This window comes from Dermacentor variabilis, chromosome 4, assembly GCF_050947875.1.
Source record: "Dermacentor variabilis isolate Ectoservices chromosome 4, ASM5094787v1, whole genome shotgun sequence".
NCBI lineage: Eukaryota > Metazoa > Arthropoda > Arachnida > Ixodida > Ixodidae > Dermacentor > Dermacentor variabilis.
In genome coordinates this window covers 3,170,959-3,188,610 of record NC_134571.1, presented here as the reverse complement: position 1 = coordinate 3,188,610, position 17,652 = coordinate 3,170,959, and positions in this window count along the sequence as shown.

The window sequence follows — 17,652 nt, the reverse complement described above, 5'->3', positions numbered from 1 at the left end:
TTGTGCGCACTATAAGTCAGTACCGAAACGCAGGGAGTGGTCAATGACCGTAACTGCATTTGCATTTAGCAACAAATGGTCTCGAAGGGAACTGGCGGCCTATAGATCCAATGACTGGATGAAGTTTTCGAATGCGGGAAATAATTAACCCAGTTAAATGGATTTGCCGAACTGTGATGTAGTTGCTTTAACTCATTCCCATAATAATTCCAAAATATGTCGTCTCTGTCTATAACTGCCCATTCAATGACACGCAACAATTACGCATAATCTTTACTGTTCATGTGTTGTCAATTCTTGCGCTCAGATGTAATCGAAACATTAGGCGCTTCATCTTGAAACAAGACCGGTGAGGGCGCACGTTCTTGTACGGCAGAATAAAGATCGCGAACATGCACCGACATGTGTGCAAACTACGGGAAGATGACTGAAGATGAAGGACCTAGTACCGTGCTAGTACTATGTGTACTGTCAAAAAGACAGAAAAGAAAATAGGAAAAAAGGAACGCCCAGTGCAGACATGGCGTAATGATTCAAGGTTTATTGCTTTTTGACCCGACATGCAACACCAATTGTTCAATGTGCTTTATCCATGGGTAAATGGTATGACATAAGTGATTATTTACCCGTTCCTTACATGCACCAACCAGCCCAAATCAGCACTTTAATAGGGCTTATTGACGCATCGCAGTACGCTGCTTTGCACTGCAGTGCAACACTGGGGTACGCTATCCCCAGTAGCAAACCGTCTTCTTTTTCTTTTTTCTTCTCGCATTCTTTATCTGTTTCTAAAAGATTCCCTACCTTGTGGGGCGGAAAGCGTTCTCCTCTTTCAGATTTCAATTATTTGTCAAGCAATTATCTTGCTGTTCCAGCAACTAGAGCACAAATCCGAAAACGAAAACGATTCTCTTTTGTTCTCCGTGCTCACAGAGTGCGGCACCAAGGGACAGCGCGCGCTGCGCTTCCGATTTAAGGAGCGGTAGACAAAGCTGCACATGTGTTGTCAGCCGGCTTTTATCCTTTCATGCCGTAAATATTGTTAGTTTACCGTAAATATGTCTTGATTTGTAGGACGCTCCAAGCGTCTGAGAGCAGTGAGTATCAGATCGCATCACGCTCCGTTTTTAAAATGTTATCGTGCGGAAATCTTGCTGAACACTACGAATATATTATATCATCGTGTTCGTAAAGTCACAAGGTTTCCGAGGATACCGAATTCTTGGACCTACGACGACTTCACGAAGAACTATCGTCACCAGAAGATTCGACGCACATGCGGAAGTACTAGCGCTAGTCGACATTGGCCAGCGACGCGGCGCGGGAAGACTCTCACCTGTTCCGGGTGCGGCGCTTGTGTGTGCTCGCAGGACTCCAATCAACATTTTACGGCCTCTACGAACTTTTCCTAACGCCAATAAAGTCGAAGGTGAGCCGTTCCCCCCACTTTTCAGACTTTTGAGTGGGAAAAGACTCACGTTTTGACGGAAAAGCCCAAGCCTAGGATTAGGTTTACTGCTGCGGACGGCCGCGGTCGATCCTTTTCCTTTGGTAACCGAGCATGCCGGTTAGGGCTTAACAATTCTCAAGTCCATATGGACGTAGATGAGCCGATTCCGGGCCCTTCTCGGGCGTCAGAACTTCAACCAAATGAAGCGGGGGACATCCTGCAACATGTAACCTCAAATAATGAGGCGCGGGGAAATAGCGACGCGTCTCTCGAGAACGCCGAGGATATCTCAGCGTCTCAAACATGGACGGAGGACGGGTGGCACACCGTTCTATCACGTCGCAAGAAAAAGAGCTGTAAGAAAAGCGAAAAGGAACCCGAAGAGGGAACCGAAATGAATATCAAGAAATTCGAGGTTGACTCGACAAAACATAGAGAGAGCCAGGCTAACAGCGACTTCCGACGTAGGAAACGCCGTGGACCTCCGCCTCTCCCGAAGGATGACATCAAGGTCATTTTGAGGCCACACAAGGGCCTCATGGTTAAAGATCTGCTTGGATCGGAGCTCGCTATGGCAGTGATAGAGGCCTGCCAGAATACTTTTGGAGGCAGCAGTTTTTTGCTGCGGATCCATCCCGGATCCAATATTGTCATATTATCAACACCACACGAACAAGTGGCGGGAAGGCTGCGCGAAATCAGACAACTGAAAATCAGGGGGCAACATCACTCCTTCAATGCATATGTGGCAGACCCAGAAGATGTTCTGCGAGGCATTGTTCACGGGTTACCACCTGGAACACCTCAGGCGGAACTAATGGAGAACCTGCGGATCCACACTCAAGGTGTGAAGATTGAAAGAGCCCGCATGCTGGGCTCGTCCAAATCGGCGATAGTGACTTTCACCGGAAAGGTGCTTCCAAGGTGTGTGTACTTTATGGGAGCGGAAGCGATCTGTTACCCATACAAACCCACAATACAGGTTTGCAAAATATGCCGTTCAACGGGTCATCGTACCGATGTGTGCCCAACACCCAATATCAGCATGTGTTCCAAATGTGGGGTAACTGAACCTAATCAGGGGCACGAGTGCTCACCAAAGTGTGCCATCTGTGGCGACGAACACGCGACGGGCGACAGTTCATGCCGAAAGAAGCTAAAGAACATCGCCCCCCGAACGTCTAGAATCGAGCAGCCTCGACGGAAATCGGAGTGGGTTAATTCGAAAAAGGACTTCCCCGAACTCGAGCAACAAAGACACCCCCGATGGTTCAGCTCGGAAAGGGAGGAATCAATGAGTCGAAGGAAGTCCCGATCAAGATCACGATCAGGATCAAGACCAACATCGAGGGCACGCCAAACCAAAGCCAACAAACCCGAGGACAAACCTTGGAAAACAAACCTCAAGAATACCTCGACCAACATAAACGACAGGAAGACGTCCCCCCAGACCGGAACCGGAGCAGAAGAAGCAGCTGCAAACCGACCAAACAATCAGGTGAGCTTGGCGGGGGTCGTGTCTCCCAGTGCTCCAATAACAGACAATAAACAATATAGAAAAATCATTGATGAAAACAAAAGACTAACGCAAGAAATTGAACAGCTTAAGATCCAAATGGCGGCAGAGCGCCAAGAATTCCAATTGGCAATCTCCTCATTGCAAAAGAAGTTCGAAAACACAGTTAAAACGCTGCAGGCCTCTGGCTCGGCGGTCAACCCTAACGGACAGGAGTCACAAATAGATCTCACCCAAGAAAAGGAAATGGAACTAGGCGGGGGAAGAGGTGATGAGCTTCTTGGCATCCCCACGCACACGAACAACCTTATAAAACAAATCCAGAACCAAGTCCAAGAAAATAGGAGTAGCATTGCGAATCTCCACGACCTTTTAACAAATTTCATGTCAGACATAAAATCACTGATCGGCGAGGAATTAAGAATCCAGAAACAATATGTAAACGAGACTGTGGGGGGCTTGCAGAGAGCAATTAATAAGCGTCCTCTTGCTACCCCAATCACCCATAAACCATCAAAGGCGGGTCGGGACGACGCGGAGGCTCTCGTACATCATGGCTCAAACTAAGTTGAAAAGTGCGGAACAATTAGAGATTTGGCAGTGGAATTGCCGCACTTTTCACAAGCGCGCAGCCGCACTCAAAAATTATATAAACGGTGCACCAATCCGACCAGATGTAATATGCCTGCAGGAAATTTGCCCCAAAGTGGTCAAGTTGCAGGGATATTACACCTTGCAAAATTCAAATTATCCCCGCGTTGCCACCCTGGTGAGCAGGACTATCGCGGCTAAAGCAGAACAGATAGAAAATCTTCCGATCAATCATCAGATAATAAGCTTATTCCCTCTAAAAATAGGCAAGGCAAGAACTGTAATACTAAATTTGTACAGTCTCCCCAAAAACAGGAATGAAGATTTTAGCAAACTCCTTGCGGAGGCTCTTAAAATCTCGGGTACCAAGGACCGCCTCGTGGTGCTGGGAGATTTCAACGCTCCCAACACCGCATGGGGCTACCCAAAAGACACACCGAAGGGAACGCGTCTCGAACACGCTGCATCCAGGCTGGGGTTGAGCCTGATCACACTCCCCACCATGCCCACCAGGATCGGCAACAGCGTGAGTAGAGACACGTTCCCGGACCTCACTTTCACACGTAACGTCACGGACGCTACCTGGACCAACCTAGAAGAAAATCTAGGAAGTGATCACTTTCTCATCAGCATTTCCCTATCGACTCCCAAACTACGCCGGGTGGCGGGGGAAACGACTCTGACAAACTGGACAAAATTCCGACTACACAAACCTCCACCCAATGCTGAGCCGGATTCCATGGGGGAATGGTCCGATTTCATTAAAGCAGCACACGGGCGGGCATCTAAAAAGATTACACGGACGGTGGAAATACCAGCGGTAGACAGCCACCTCCTAAGCTTGTGGGAAAGCAGGCGTAAGCTGCTAAAAAGGTGGCGAAAACAACGCTTCAACAGAAACCTTCTGCGTAGGATCGCAGCTCTGGCAGAGGAAGCAAATCAGTATGCCAGTAAATTGGCAACTGAGGGCTGGATCGAGTTTTGCAATTCGCTACAGGACATACTGAGCACCGCAAAAACCTGGGCCATCCTGAGGAATATCCTAGAGCCGGAAAAGTCCAAAACCGCCACCAACCGAACATTGCAAAGGATCGCGGAGGAATTTCCAGGCACGAATGAGGCATTAATAGAGGCTCTCAAGGAAAGATATGTCGGAGGGAGCGCGATACAGTCAACAGGCCAAATTAATTATACGGGCGTCCAGAATGTGAAGCTAGACGCCCCAATATCCACGGAAGAGGTTTTTGCGGCAGCCCAGGCGGCCAAGAAGAATACAGCCCCTGGCGCCGATCAGATTACCAACGCTATGATTAGAAACCTTAACGATAAAGTCATAGAAGCTATCAGTAGTCAATTTAATGAAAACTATTGGCTTAAGGGAGAGATCCTCGAAGAGTGGAAAACTGCAACAATTATTACAATACCAAAACCCGGAAAGAAGCCATCCCTGCAGGCGCTCAGACCCATTTCACTGACGTCTTGCATGGGAAAGCTCTTCGAATGGGTCATACACACTAGGCTTCAAAATTTCATTGAAGGCAGGGGTTTGTTCCCGGCCACCATGCTGGGCTTCCGCAACGGCCTCTCGACACAAGACGCGTTTCTCTTGTTACAGGAAGAGGTACTTAAAGGCGTACCCAAGGGTGGGGAGCACCTATTGTTAGCTCTTGACCTGAAGGCCGCCTTTGACAATATATCACATGAATCTATACTTTCCGAGCTTAATATAATTGGCTGCGGAGAAAATGTCTTCAGTTACATTAGAGCATTCCTCACGGGGAGGAAGGCTACGATAGGAATATCGCATGTCAGATCCGATCCGTTTCAAATGCCCAACAAAGGTACGCCTCAAGGAGCGATCATGTCTCCTCTACTTTTTAACATCGCCATGTGTAGACTTGCGCGGACCCTAGACGGTGTCCCGCGACTGGGTTATACTATTTACGCGGACGACATCACTCTTTGGGCTACGCGCGGCTCTCTAGCAGAGAAGGAGCAGACCCTCCAAGAGGCGGCCACTGCAGTTGAAAACTTTGCCAGGGCCAGCGGTCTCAGCTGTGCTCCCGAAAAATCGGAGATAATACGCATCCACGGGAAACGATATAAAAGTAATGGGAACATAGAAATGGAAATCGAAAATCAGCAAATCAAAGAGGTCACTGTTGCTCGGGTTTTGGGATTCTGGGTTCAGAGCAATGGCAGGGCCAGCCACACCATCAATTTACTAAAGTCGGCAACAAAACAAGTGGCAAGGATGATTCAAAGAATCACCTTTCACAAACAAGGCATGAGGGAAAGCGACACTGTCCGTTTAGTACAGGCGATGGTTATCAGCAAACTAACATACAGCCTCCCTTTTCACACACTCAACAAGAGTGAGGAGGAGCTGATTGACACTATTATCAGAGGCGCCTACAAGGTGGCCTTGCGCTTACCGGTAGGCACCCCGACAGACAAGCTCCTTGGCCTTGGGGTATACAACACATACTCCGAGCTCAAGGCGGCAACTTTAATTTCACAAAGAAGCCGACTTAGCCAGACGAGATCGGGCAGAGAGATCCTGGTGAGTGCGGGTATTCCACCACACCCCCAAAACTTGGACGAGGTACTGGTGGATATTCCCGGTACCGTCCGAAGCAGAATCTCGGTCGCTCCTGTCCCAAGAAATATGCACAAAGACAGAAACAAAAAGCGAAGAGAAGAGAGAGTGAAATGGCTAGGCAAATTAGTCAAAAATAATGAGAACACCGTTTATGTTGACGCCTCTCAGTACAACTGGAAGCGTGCAGTAGTCACTGTCATAGGCAATGACAAGACTAGCCTAATCTCAAGCGCTTCCCTGATCACGTCCTCTATTTCCAAGGCAGAATGCTTCGCCATCGCCTTGGCAATCAAGGACCGGGAACGGACGGGGCCGTCGTACAACACCATCATCTCGGACTCTCAGGAGGCGTGCCGACTCTTTATGAACGGCCGTCTCCCTTTCAAAGTTAGCCACCTCCTGGGAAAGGAACTCAAGAATACATACAGACTGGTCTGGTGTCCGGGACACGCAGGCCTGGAGGGGAATGAGAGGGCTGACGCTCTAGCTCGAGAGCTCACGAACCGAGCGGAGCAACCATCGCCCTCCCATTCACAACCCGCCACTTCACAGGAGAGCCGAATGGGGGAGGAGAACGATCAGGCACGTATGGTACCACGCGATATTCTTGCTCACCAGCGCGGCATGCGGCAAAAATACGGCGCCCCCCACGCATCTTTGCAAGGGGAAGACGCAATAGATCTCCGCAGGATTCAGACGGGGGTCTACCCAAATTTATTAAGATTAAGCAAAATTTTCCCAACGATGTACGGGCGTGCCTGTCCGTGGTGTAGCGACTCACCACCGTCTTTGTACCACATCTCATGGGGATGCCAAAATAGACCGCCGAATTTAAATGCCTACTTAGTTAGGTATAATCTAACCAACACACTGGAGCAATGGGAGGCACAACTCGCCAGCTCAGACCCGAGGGTGCAGAAGGCCCTTCTTGGTCACGTTCGGCTAGCGGCAGAAGCCAGTGGAGCCCTGGACTTGGGGCACCACCCATCAAGCTCCTAATCCCCTATCCCCATTTCCCCAATTCAATAAAGTTATTCTCTCTCTCTCTCTTGATTTGTAAGGAACAATCTCGGCTCCTGCAAGCCCATGTTTGAAAGCACTTCCATTCTGCATAAGGCTCATAGCAGGATGACGAGGGAGATTGTGGAGGCCTACGAGATTGCAAAATTAGACCAAAAGTGCGTAAGCAAGCCTTCGCTGTCGCTATCTGAAAAGGAGATACGATTCCTCGGATTATCTTTGTGACCATTGCAGTACATGTTTTCCCAATGCCTTGCACACGTCTACAGTTCATCGAAATGCACCACTGAATGTTCTTTTTTGCTGTTACGAATGTTTCCGCTCGCACGGTATATATTTATCGATGCGTGCGAAAATCAAATCTATAGTTGAAAGTGAAGCGCTATGTCTGTGCATGTGTTTCTTTCTACGTCCTCGTTCAGTCGCGCTTATACACTCTACCATGGATTCTAACCAACTAGCCCGCCAACGTGTTTTGTTTCTTGGACCGCCGCGTTTTGTGCGAAGTTACGTACGGCAGGACGGCATCACAGGTATTGTGTTCAAGGTCAACATACATGGCTAGCATGTCGGCCAGGGTCTTATTCAGGCGCTCCGTAAGACCGTTCGTCTGTGGCTGGGAAGCAGCTGTCCTCCTTTGCCTTGTCTGACTGTATTGCAGAATGGCTTGGGTGAGCTCCGCTGTAAAGGCCGTTCCTCTGTCGGTGATAAGAACTTGTGGGGCGCCATGTCGCAGCTGGATGTTCTCGAAGAATTTCGCCACTTCGGCTGCGCTACCTTTCGACTGAGCTTTCGTTTCAGCGTAGCGGGTGAGGCAATCCGTCGCCACGACCATCCACTTATTTCCGGTTGTTGACGTCGGGAAGGGTCCCAACAAGTCCATCCCGATCTGCTGAAATGGTCGGCCAGGAGGCTAGTTCGCCTTTAGTAATCCCGCTCCTTGTCGGTGGTGTCTTGCATCGCTGACAGTCTCGGCATGTCTTGACGTAACGGCCAGCGTCGGCGATCAAGCGCGGCCAGTAAGACCTTTCCTGCATCATCGATAGCGTCCGGGAGAATTCGAGGTGTCCAGTGGTCGGATCGTCATCCAGGGCGTGCTGAACTTCTGGACCCAGCGCTGAGGGAACAACAAGAAGGTAGTTGGCGCGCCTAGTGAGTTCTTCTTTACTAGTAGGTTGTTGTGAAGCGAGAATGAAGACAATCCTCGCTTAAATGCCCTAGGAACAACGTCGGTGTACCCTTCCAAACATTCGACGAGGCCTTTTAGCTCCGGGTCTGCTAGGTGCTGTTCAGCGAAGTCTTCCGCCCTTACTATTCCAAGAAAAGCGTCGTGATCCTCATCATCTTGCGGCGGCGGTTCAATAGGGGCGCGTGATAGGCAATCGGCATTAGAGTGTTTTCGTCCGGACTTGTAGGTTACAGTGATGTCGTATTCTTGTAGTCTGAGGCTCCACCGCGGCAGTCGTCCTGAAGGATCCTTTAAATTCGCTAGCCAACACAACGCGTGATGGTCGCTGATGACTTTGAATGGCCTACCATATAGATAAGGGCGACCTTTTTCTGTAGCCGAAACGATGGCGAGGCATTCCTTTTCGGTCATAGAAGCCTTCCGCTTTTGACAGTGACCGGCTAGCGTAATCAATGCCCTGTTCAACTCCGTTTTTCATGTGGACTAGAACGGCACCAAGGCATAGGCTACTGGCGTCAGTATGGATTTCTGTATCGGCGCACTCGTCGAAGTGCGCAAGTACCGGTGGCGACTACATGCGTCGTTTGAGTTTTTCAAATGCACCGGCCATCGGCGTTTCCCACTTGAACTCGACATAAGATTTAGTTAGATGTGTAAACGGCTCAGCGATGCGTGAAATGTCCTTCACAAAGCGCCTGTAGTATGCACACATACCAAGGAAGCTACGCACTGTTTTCTTGTCGACGTGCTGCAGGAACTTTGCGACGGCGGCTGTCTTCTGTGGGTTGGGACAGACTCCAGATTTCGTGATGACATGGCCCAGAAACAGAAGCTCATCGTAAGCGAAGCGGCACTTTCCCGGCTTCAGAGTGAGCCCTGATGACTTGATAGCCTCTAGTACTGTCACAAGCCGCCTAAGGTGATTGTCCACATTTCCGGCGAAGACGACGACGTCATCCAAGTAAACAGGACAGGCCTGCCACTTCAACCCTGCTAACACCGTGTCCATGACGCGCTGGAACGTTGCAGGCGCGAAGCACAGTCCAAATGGCATGACCTTGAAATGAAAGTTTATTTCCATCTTGTAAGGTACAGATCTTGTAAGATACAGATGGAGAGGTGGAGGAAAAAAAGCTGTCCATTGAACAGCTTGACAAGTCCCCCATCCCTCATTTGGACAGAAGCAGCATCAGATTCTTTCATTCAAATATACGCATGTATACCGTACATACATATTATTGCACATCAAATACATAACTCAAGAAGTCACGAAGATCATCAAGGAAAAATACACATATAATGGTCATAGAAGTATTACAAATTAATCACATACATCAGCCGGAGCTCATTGAGAGACGAAGAGAAGAGATTGAAACCAACCGAATTGTAATAGTTTAGGAGTGTGGGTAATGTATACCTCAGACACTGTTTCCCATAGTTTGACCGTGGTGTCGGTACTGTCCAGTCTTCAAAGTGTCTTGTGCTATAATGTGGTGGTCAAGTTTGCAATTGGGCGAGTTTATGCAGATTAAAAATATTCTTATAGACTTCTGCCTTGTAGACACGACTTAATCGATATTTGTACAGATTATACGCTGGAATTACCCCGGTGTTCATGAAGAAAGTTATTGTCGATGCAGTGTAAGGAGCATTATATGTATGTCGGAGATATTTTTTCTGTACTAAGTGAATATGCTCTAGATTGTTGGATGTCGTGTTTCCCCACACTAACTGAACTTATAGAGGCAGTCTGCCGTGTTGAAGGCGGTCTTTTCGCGATCTCTCTCGTCCACTTCTATTTGCCAGTAGCCAGACTTGAAATCCACCGACGAGAAATATTTAGCGTTGCGGAGGCGATCCAATGCGTTGTCTATCCGTGGCAGGGGATATACGTCCTTCTTAGTGATCGTGTTCAGTCGACGGTATTCGACGCAGAAACGTAGGCTTCCGTCTTTTTTCTTCACTAAGACAACAGATGATGCCCACGGGCTTTTAGACGGCTCGATGATGTCACGCAGCATTTCGTCGACCTGTTGTCTTATAGCTTGACGTTCTCGCGTCGAAACTCGGTAAGGGCTTTCGCGGATGGGTCGAGTGCAGTGTTCGGTTATTATGCGATGCTTTTCGAGTGGTGTTTGTCGAGTCCTCGATGACGTCGAAAAGCAGTCTTTGTATCGTCGAAGCAGACTTCTGAGCTGTTGCTGCTTAATCATGGGGAGACGGGTTTATGTCAAGGTCTGGTTCGGGAACTACGGTCGTCGGGGTAGATGCGGCGGAATCCGAGAGGACAAACGCATTGCTGGTTTCCAGAATTTCCTCGATGTATGCGATCGTGCCCTTGTTGATGTGCTTGAACTCCGGCCTGAAGTTTGTCAGCAACACTTTCGTTTTTTCTCCGTGCTGTCGAGCGATCCCTCTCGCGACACAAGTGTCACGGTCGGGTAGTAGGCGTTGGTCACCCTCGATGTCGCCTTCTAAGTCTGCAGGTGTTTTCGTGCCGACGGAAACGACAATGCTGGAGTGGGGCGGGATGCTGACGTGACCTTCGAGCACAGTCAAAGCGAGGTGACTGCGACAGCTCCCCGGCGGTATCGTTTGATCTTCCGACAGCGTTATCGACTTCGACTTCAGGTCGATGATTGTGCCGTGTTGGTTCAGGAAGTCCATGCCGAGAATGACTTCTCGTAAACACTGTTGGAGGTTAACGAAGGTGACAGGATAGGTCCGGCGTTGAACTGTTATTCTTGCGCTGCAGATTCCAGTCGGCTTTATTAGGTGTCCTCCAGCGGTGCGAATTTCAGATCCTTCCCATGCAGTCTTAACCTTCTTCAACTGGGCGGCGATGGGTCCACTTATGACGGAGTAGTCGGCTCCTGTATCCACTAAGGCGGTGACTTCGTGGCTGTCGAGAAGCACGTCGAGATCGGTGGTTCTTTATCTTGCGTTGCAGTTAGGTCTTGGCGTCGGATCACGGCTGTGTCATGTTGAACTGAAGCTGCAACGTCGCGTCGTCAAGTCGTCTTTCGCCGGTGTATTCTTGACTTTATGGCTTCGTCGAGATCGTCTTTTCGGCTTCTTCGTCGGCGGCGGAGGATCTTCGTCAGTTCGACGAACAGCAACCGCACCTCTATCGGTTGTTGCCTTTAGTTTTACGGGTATGGGCTGGCGGACCGGCCCCGGCAGGGCCAGTGTATGGACGGCGCTGCGGCGACAGGTAACGGCCTGGGGACGGCGAACGGGATGGTCGTCGAGGGCTCCACTGTGTGGCAGCGAGAAAGTCGGCGATGTCACGTGGGCGTTCGCCTTGCTGTGGACGCGGTGCGTTGATGGCGAACCCTCGCAGTCCCATCTCGCCGTAAGGGTATCGGCGGTAGATGTGCGCGGCTTCTCCGCAGTGATATCAAAGCGGACGGTGGTCGGGGGCGCGCCAAACGTCAGTCTTCCTTGGAATGCCACCTGGGGTGACGGGTTGGCGTGCTCGCGGTGGGGGTGATGGTGGATGACGGAACCGTGCCATCACTGGGCGCTGCCGTGGGCGCGGAGGGGGAAGGTGACGGAGGGCTACAGCGGCGTATGTCATCGCTTGCGGCTGAGGCTGTGATGATTCAGGGGCTACTCTGAGTTGTTGTTGGAGCTCCTCACGTACGACGTTGGCAATCGAAACCATTTGAGGCTGTGATAACGGGAACAGCTTCTGTAGCTCCTCCCGCACGATCGCTCGGAGAGTCTCGCGCAGGTCGTCGACGGGCAGTGACTGAACTCCGTTGTAATTTGTCGAGTTCGTTCAGTGGTTGAATTGCCAGTTCCGCATTTCCAGTGTCTTCTCGATGTTGGCGGCCTCTCGAAGGAACTCGTCGATGGTGTTCGGTGTGCTTCGTACCATTCCAGCGAAAAGTTCCTTCTTTACACCTCTGCAGTAGTCACCTTTACACCATCACCTTTACGCCTTTACACCATCAGTTGCCGGACTTTCTTCTCCTCGGACATTTCCGGGTCGGCGTGCCGGAATAGGCGGCTCATTTCTTCTGTAAAGATGGCAACATTCTCGTTTGGTAGCTGCTCCGGGGCTTCCAATAGAACCTCGGCCCTTTCTTTCAGGACGATGCTCGCGAAGGTCCGTAAGACGTTACTTGGGAACAGCTCTCACGTCGTAAGGGTCGACTCCCGGTTCTCGAACCAGGTCCTCGCGGCATCTTCCAAGGAGAAGTACACGTGGCGCAGCTTGTCCTCAGAGGTCAAGTTGTTGAAGACCGAGATCCTTTCGAAAGTCTCCAGCCAGGTTTCTGGATCCTCCGACGAAGCTCCACGTAAGGTGGGTGGCTCTCTAGGTTGTTGAAGCACGATGGAGGACGCTGGTGCTACCATTGTGCAGCCAGGGGCTAGTCCCCTGATCCTGCGGCTGGCCCGATGCACGATAGTTTCGACTGGCGCTGTATTCGTAGTGGTGATACTTGGAGGGGTTTGTAACATGCGTGAGGGCTACTCCGCACATCCACCAGTTTGTCCCGAGCCTTCAGAAGTGTTCTTGGGGGTTTAAGGAGGTATGGTAGGGTAAATGGTACATGTTAGTTTTAACGTAATATTTGAGAAACGGCTGCAGATATTTGCATCAAATTTCACGTGCTTACAAAAGATGCTCTTGGGTACAACATGAGGCACTTTGTGTGTGTCTAGGTGGTTTGCCTTTCCAGTAGCCCACTCCCAAAATTTCAGGTTTGTTTAATTATTTGATGTACCTTTTATCTGCAATAATGCAGAGGAATGTGACGATATTGCACAGTGTTATTCTAAATACCCATAGGTTACATCTGAACTAAAGAAATAAGATATCCACTTCGGAGTTCGCACCCCAAAAAAATGTCTCCTTGCACAAAGGCACAAGGGCAGTTTCTTGCAGTGTAAATTTTTCCAGTGTTATCATTCATATCATCAAGGATTTTTTTAGCTCAGAATATTCAAGATTGGTTGTAGTACATGTGAACACAGTTTCGCTGGAATCGGATGAATACTTTCTGAGAAAGGGTACATTGAATTTGACAAATTCATAAAAAAAGCGATTTGAGAAAAATGTTTTATGTTCGTATACTGCTTGTGGATGCTCAAAATGCCTCAGGAGAATATATTTCACTGCTGACTTTCTCGCAGGTGTCTCCAAAACGCTTCTTAGTGTTCCTTTTTATCCGTCGTCCTTCCTTGCTCTCAACAGAGTCATAGAATTCTGCCCTGTCAACACGCTCTTTGTCCATCCTGTCGAGGGCAATATTACAAAACAGACTTTGAACAATTCCAAGGGCCTCCTGAACAGCCTTGCGTGCAGAATTGCCGTCGTTTTAGTAGGCTAAAACATAGTTAGTTGCTGTTTTCAAAGTGTAAGCACTGACAAAGTTTTCTTAGGGCAGCGCCACCAGATGTGTTGGTTGAGCGACTCATTGGTCTTCTGTGTTCGTCCATGAATACATTTGCTCAGAAAACTGATTACCTTTGAAAGTTCTCTTTCTGCTCGATTTCCTGGACGATCGTGCGATCTTCTGGGCAAGCAATACGTTTGAAACTAGAAACAGAGGCGACCACGACCACGTATGCAATAGTAAGAGTTTGACGTAGTATAGTTCATTTCTACAAAGGACTATTACGTCAAACTCTTGCTTCGAGTTGTTAGCAAATTCGACTTCACCCTGCCATCTGCTAGCCACCTGGTTAGCTCGGATGGTAGAGTGGCTGCCCCAGAAAGGCGGTAGTCCCGTGTTCGAGCCCCGGACTAGAACGAATTTTTATCAACTGCGATGCTTTCCTTACGAGGAACCCGTATGGGATTCCTTTGTGGAAATTGCTACGATTGGGTGAATGTCTCATTTTCTTTTAATTATTATATGATTTTTAGTACAAATCATTTACTTACCACACACACACACACACACATTATATATATATATATATATATATATATATATATATATATATATATATAATTGCTGAGTGTCTGAGTTAGGTTCTCCTTCGTCATAGACGCAAAGCATTCAGCAACGTCAGCTATGGGCTCAGCGAAAGCCTCTGTGCTATCATTATGGAGAAGCCGGTCACGTATACCGCGAGTGTTCATACCGCCGCCTCAGACTGCACGGTTTTGCCGCGGATTCACCAAGGCCCAGATATGGCAAAAGGCCTAGGGCGATTGAAGAATACTTGGCCCAGCAGAGTATGCCACTGTTCCCGCGGCGGCAGTCGCGCTCGCTGTCCCTCAGGCATTCTTCCCAAGGCGTACCAAGGCGTTCTTCCCCCGCTCCCAGAAGCCTTCCAGTGGCAGCGCAGGGACGATCGCCAAGCCCTCACCGGGAACACTAAGAACAGCGACCTTCGGGGGCGAGGCCGCTGATAATCGCCATTCCGAAGACCTACCATCGACGCGAGCACGGTCTATTCAGCACGATTCAACGACGACAGCAGCCGAACTCAGCGACAGACTCTGGCTAGGCATACCTGTTGTGCTCGACGGCCGCCACGTTAGTGCGTTATTGGACACGGGGGCCGACTACTCAATCTTGTGCGGAAAACTAGCGACGGAACTTAGAAAGTAATCACGCCTTGGTCTGGAACGCAAATTCGAACTGCTGGCGGGCACATCGTAACACCGTTGGGCATGTGCACGGTCAGAGTACAAATTCGTGGGTCCACGTTTCCAGCCAGCTGTCTTATACTCCGCGATTGTTCTTGGGACCTCATCTTGGGCGTCGACTTTCTGCGAGAGTATGGAGCCATTATAGACCTCCGGGAGCGCACAGTGACTTTTTCGACAGAAAGAGCAGCGAACAACCGCGACAATTGCCGACGTAACGCGCTTCGAGTTTACGCCGACAGTGTAACTGTACACTCGCCCACAAAATAATGCGGGGTGCGCGAGCGCGTGGCGAAACGACCCTCCTCCTCTGCTAGCAGGGATCCCCTGGTGTCGAGACCGAAGCCTGCACGCATGCGCGTCCCTGCGAGGCTGCAAGCGTGCATGTTTCCGCGCTTCCTCCTTGCGCTCCGGCGATATCCGAATGCAGTTTCTTGGGCATGTCGTGAACGCCGATGGCGTCCAGCCTGACCCAGACAAAACATCTGCTGTTGCTGATTTTCCGACTCCTCGTGACAATACAGCAGTACGCCGCTTTCTCGGTCTGTGTGCGTACTATCGTCGCTTCATCGCTAATTTCTCGCGCATCGCCGAACCACTCATACGCCTAACGCGAGAAGACACACCCTTCGTTTGGACGGATGAGCAGGCCGCAGCTTTCACATAGTTACGGCAACGCCTGCAGGAATCACCCGTCCTCGCTCACTTTGACGAGGACGCTGACACCGAGGTGCATACCGACGCAAGCAACATCGGTCTTGGCGCTGTTCTCGTTCAACACCAGGAAGGCGTCGAGCGAGTCATCGCTTACGCCAGTCGCACCCTTTCACGCGCCGAAATCAACTACTCCACTTCCGAGAAAGAGTGTCTAGCGGTTGTGTGGGCCATCATGAAATTTCGCCCTTATCTCTACGGTCGCCCTTTCAAGGTGGTGACAGACCACCATTCCCTGTGTTGGTTAGCCAACTTACGAGACCCATCCGGGCGACTTGCTCGATGGAGCCTCCGTCTGCAGGAGTTCGATGTTACCATCGTATACAAATCGGGCCGCAAACACGAAGATGCCGACGCCTTGTCGCGCGCTCCCGTCAAAACTTGTGATAAGGACATGGACGAAGACGGCGCATTCCTTGGGGCACTCACTGCATCTGACCTTATCATACGGCAGCGCGAGGACGCCGAAATACGCTCTGTCATCGATCACCTAGAAGGCAAGGATGCTACAATCCCACGACACATTTCTCGCAGTCTTTCGACCTTCTGCCTGCGAAATGGTGTCCTCTACAAGAAAAACTCGAGTGCCAGCGACAAAGAGTATCTATTGGTCGTACCTGCCGCCCTTCGTGATGACATTCTCCTAGCCTGCCATGATGAGCCTATGTCTGGACATTTGGGATTTTCACGCACTCTTGCAAGAGTACGCCAGACTTACTACTGGCCCAGACTTTCTACCACGGTGAAGCGTTACGTGCAAAGCTGCCGTGAGTGCCAGCGCAGGAAGTCGCCGTCTTTGAAGCCCGGGGGGTTACTCCAACCCATCGCACCACCTAGCGCGCCGTTTGATCAAATCGGCATGGATTCTGGGGCCCTTTCCCTTGTCAGCCAGCGGAAACAAGTGGATTATAGTCGCCACGGACCATCTAACACGCTACGCCGAGACGAAAGCTGTACAGCGTGCCACGGCCTACGAAGTTGCCCAGTTCTTTATCGATCACATAGTCCTCAGACATGGTGCCCCATCACATGTCATCACCGACAGAGGCACTGCCCTTACAGCCCAACTGATAGAGGACATATTCGAGCTGAGCTGTACACCATCGCAAGGGCGACTGCTTATCATCCGCAGACCAACGGACTGACGGAACGGCTAAACAAAACCATTGCTGACATGCTGTCTATGTATGTGGACGTCCAGCATAAAACATGGGATCAAGTCCTGCCGTACGTTACATTCGCGTATACCACCGCCATTCAGGAAACCACACGATTTACACCGTTCCGTCTTGTCTACGGGCGCGAGGTCCAGACTACGCTAGACGCTATGCTCCCGCACGACACCGACGCATCACTTACTGCCGACGCCGAGCAACTTACTCAAGACGCAGAGGAAGCTCGTCAACTCGAGTGCATACACATCGCGAAGCAGCAGAGTACAGACTCACGACGCTGCAACCTTCGACATCGGCAAGTCGAGTATCAGCCAGGTGACCAAGTCTGGGTGTGGACTCCAGTGCGTCGCCAGGGGTTGTCTGAGAAGCTCCTTAGTATTTATACTTTTTGTGCGCAAACAAACAGGGACGAAGAATAGGGGCAACACAAGGACGAGCGCTTGCCCCTATTCTTCGTCCCTGTTTGTTTGCGCACAAAAAGTATAAATATGAATATGTTCCAACTAGGCCGACTCGCAGTTATGCTCCTTAGTAGATACTTTGGACCCTACAAAGTGATACGCCGCGTTAGTGAAGTGAACTATGAGGTCATTCCCAACGGTGCCACGTCGCCTCGGCGTCGACAGCACCACTCGGAGATAGTGCATGTCATTCGCCTCAAACCATATTTCCCGCGTTAAGGCGACGCCAATCCGATCTCATAAGACTTCCACACTTCTTCGTAGTTTAGTAAGCATCGGGTCGATGCCTTTCTTTTGGCGAGGGATAATGCCGCTTGGTGT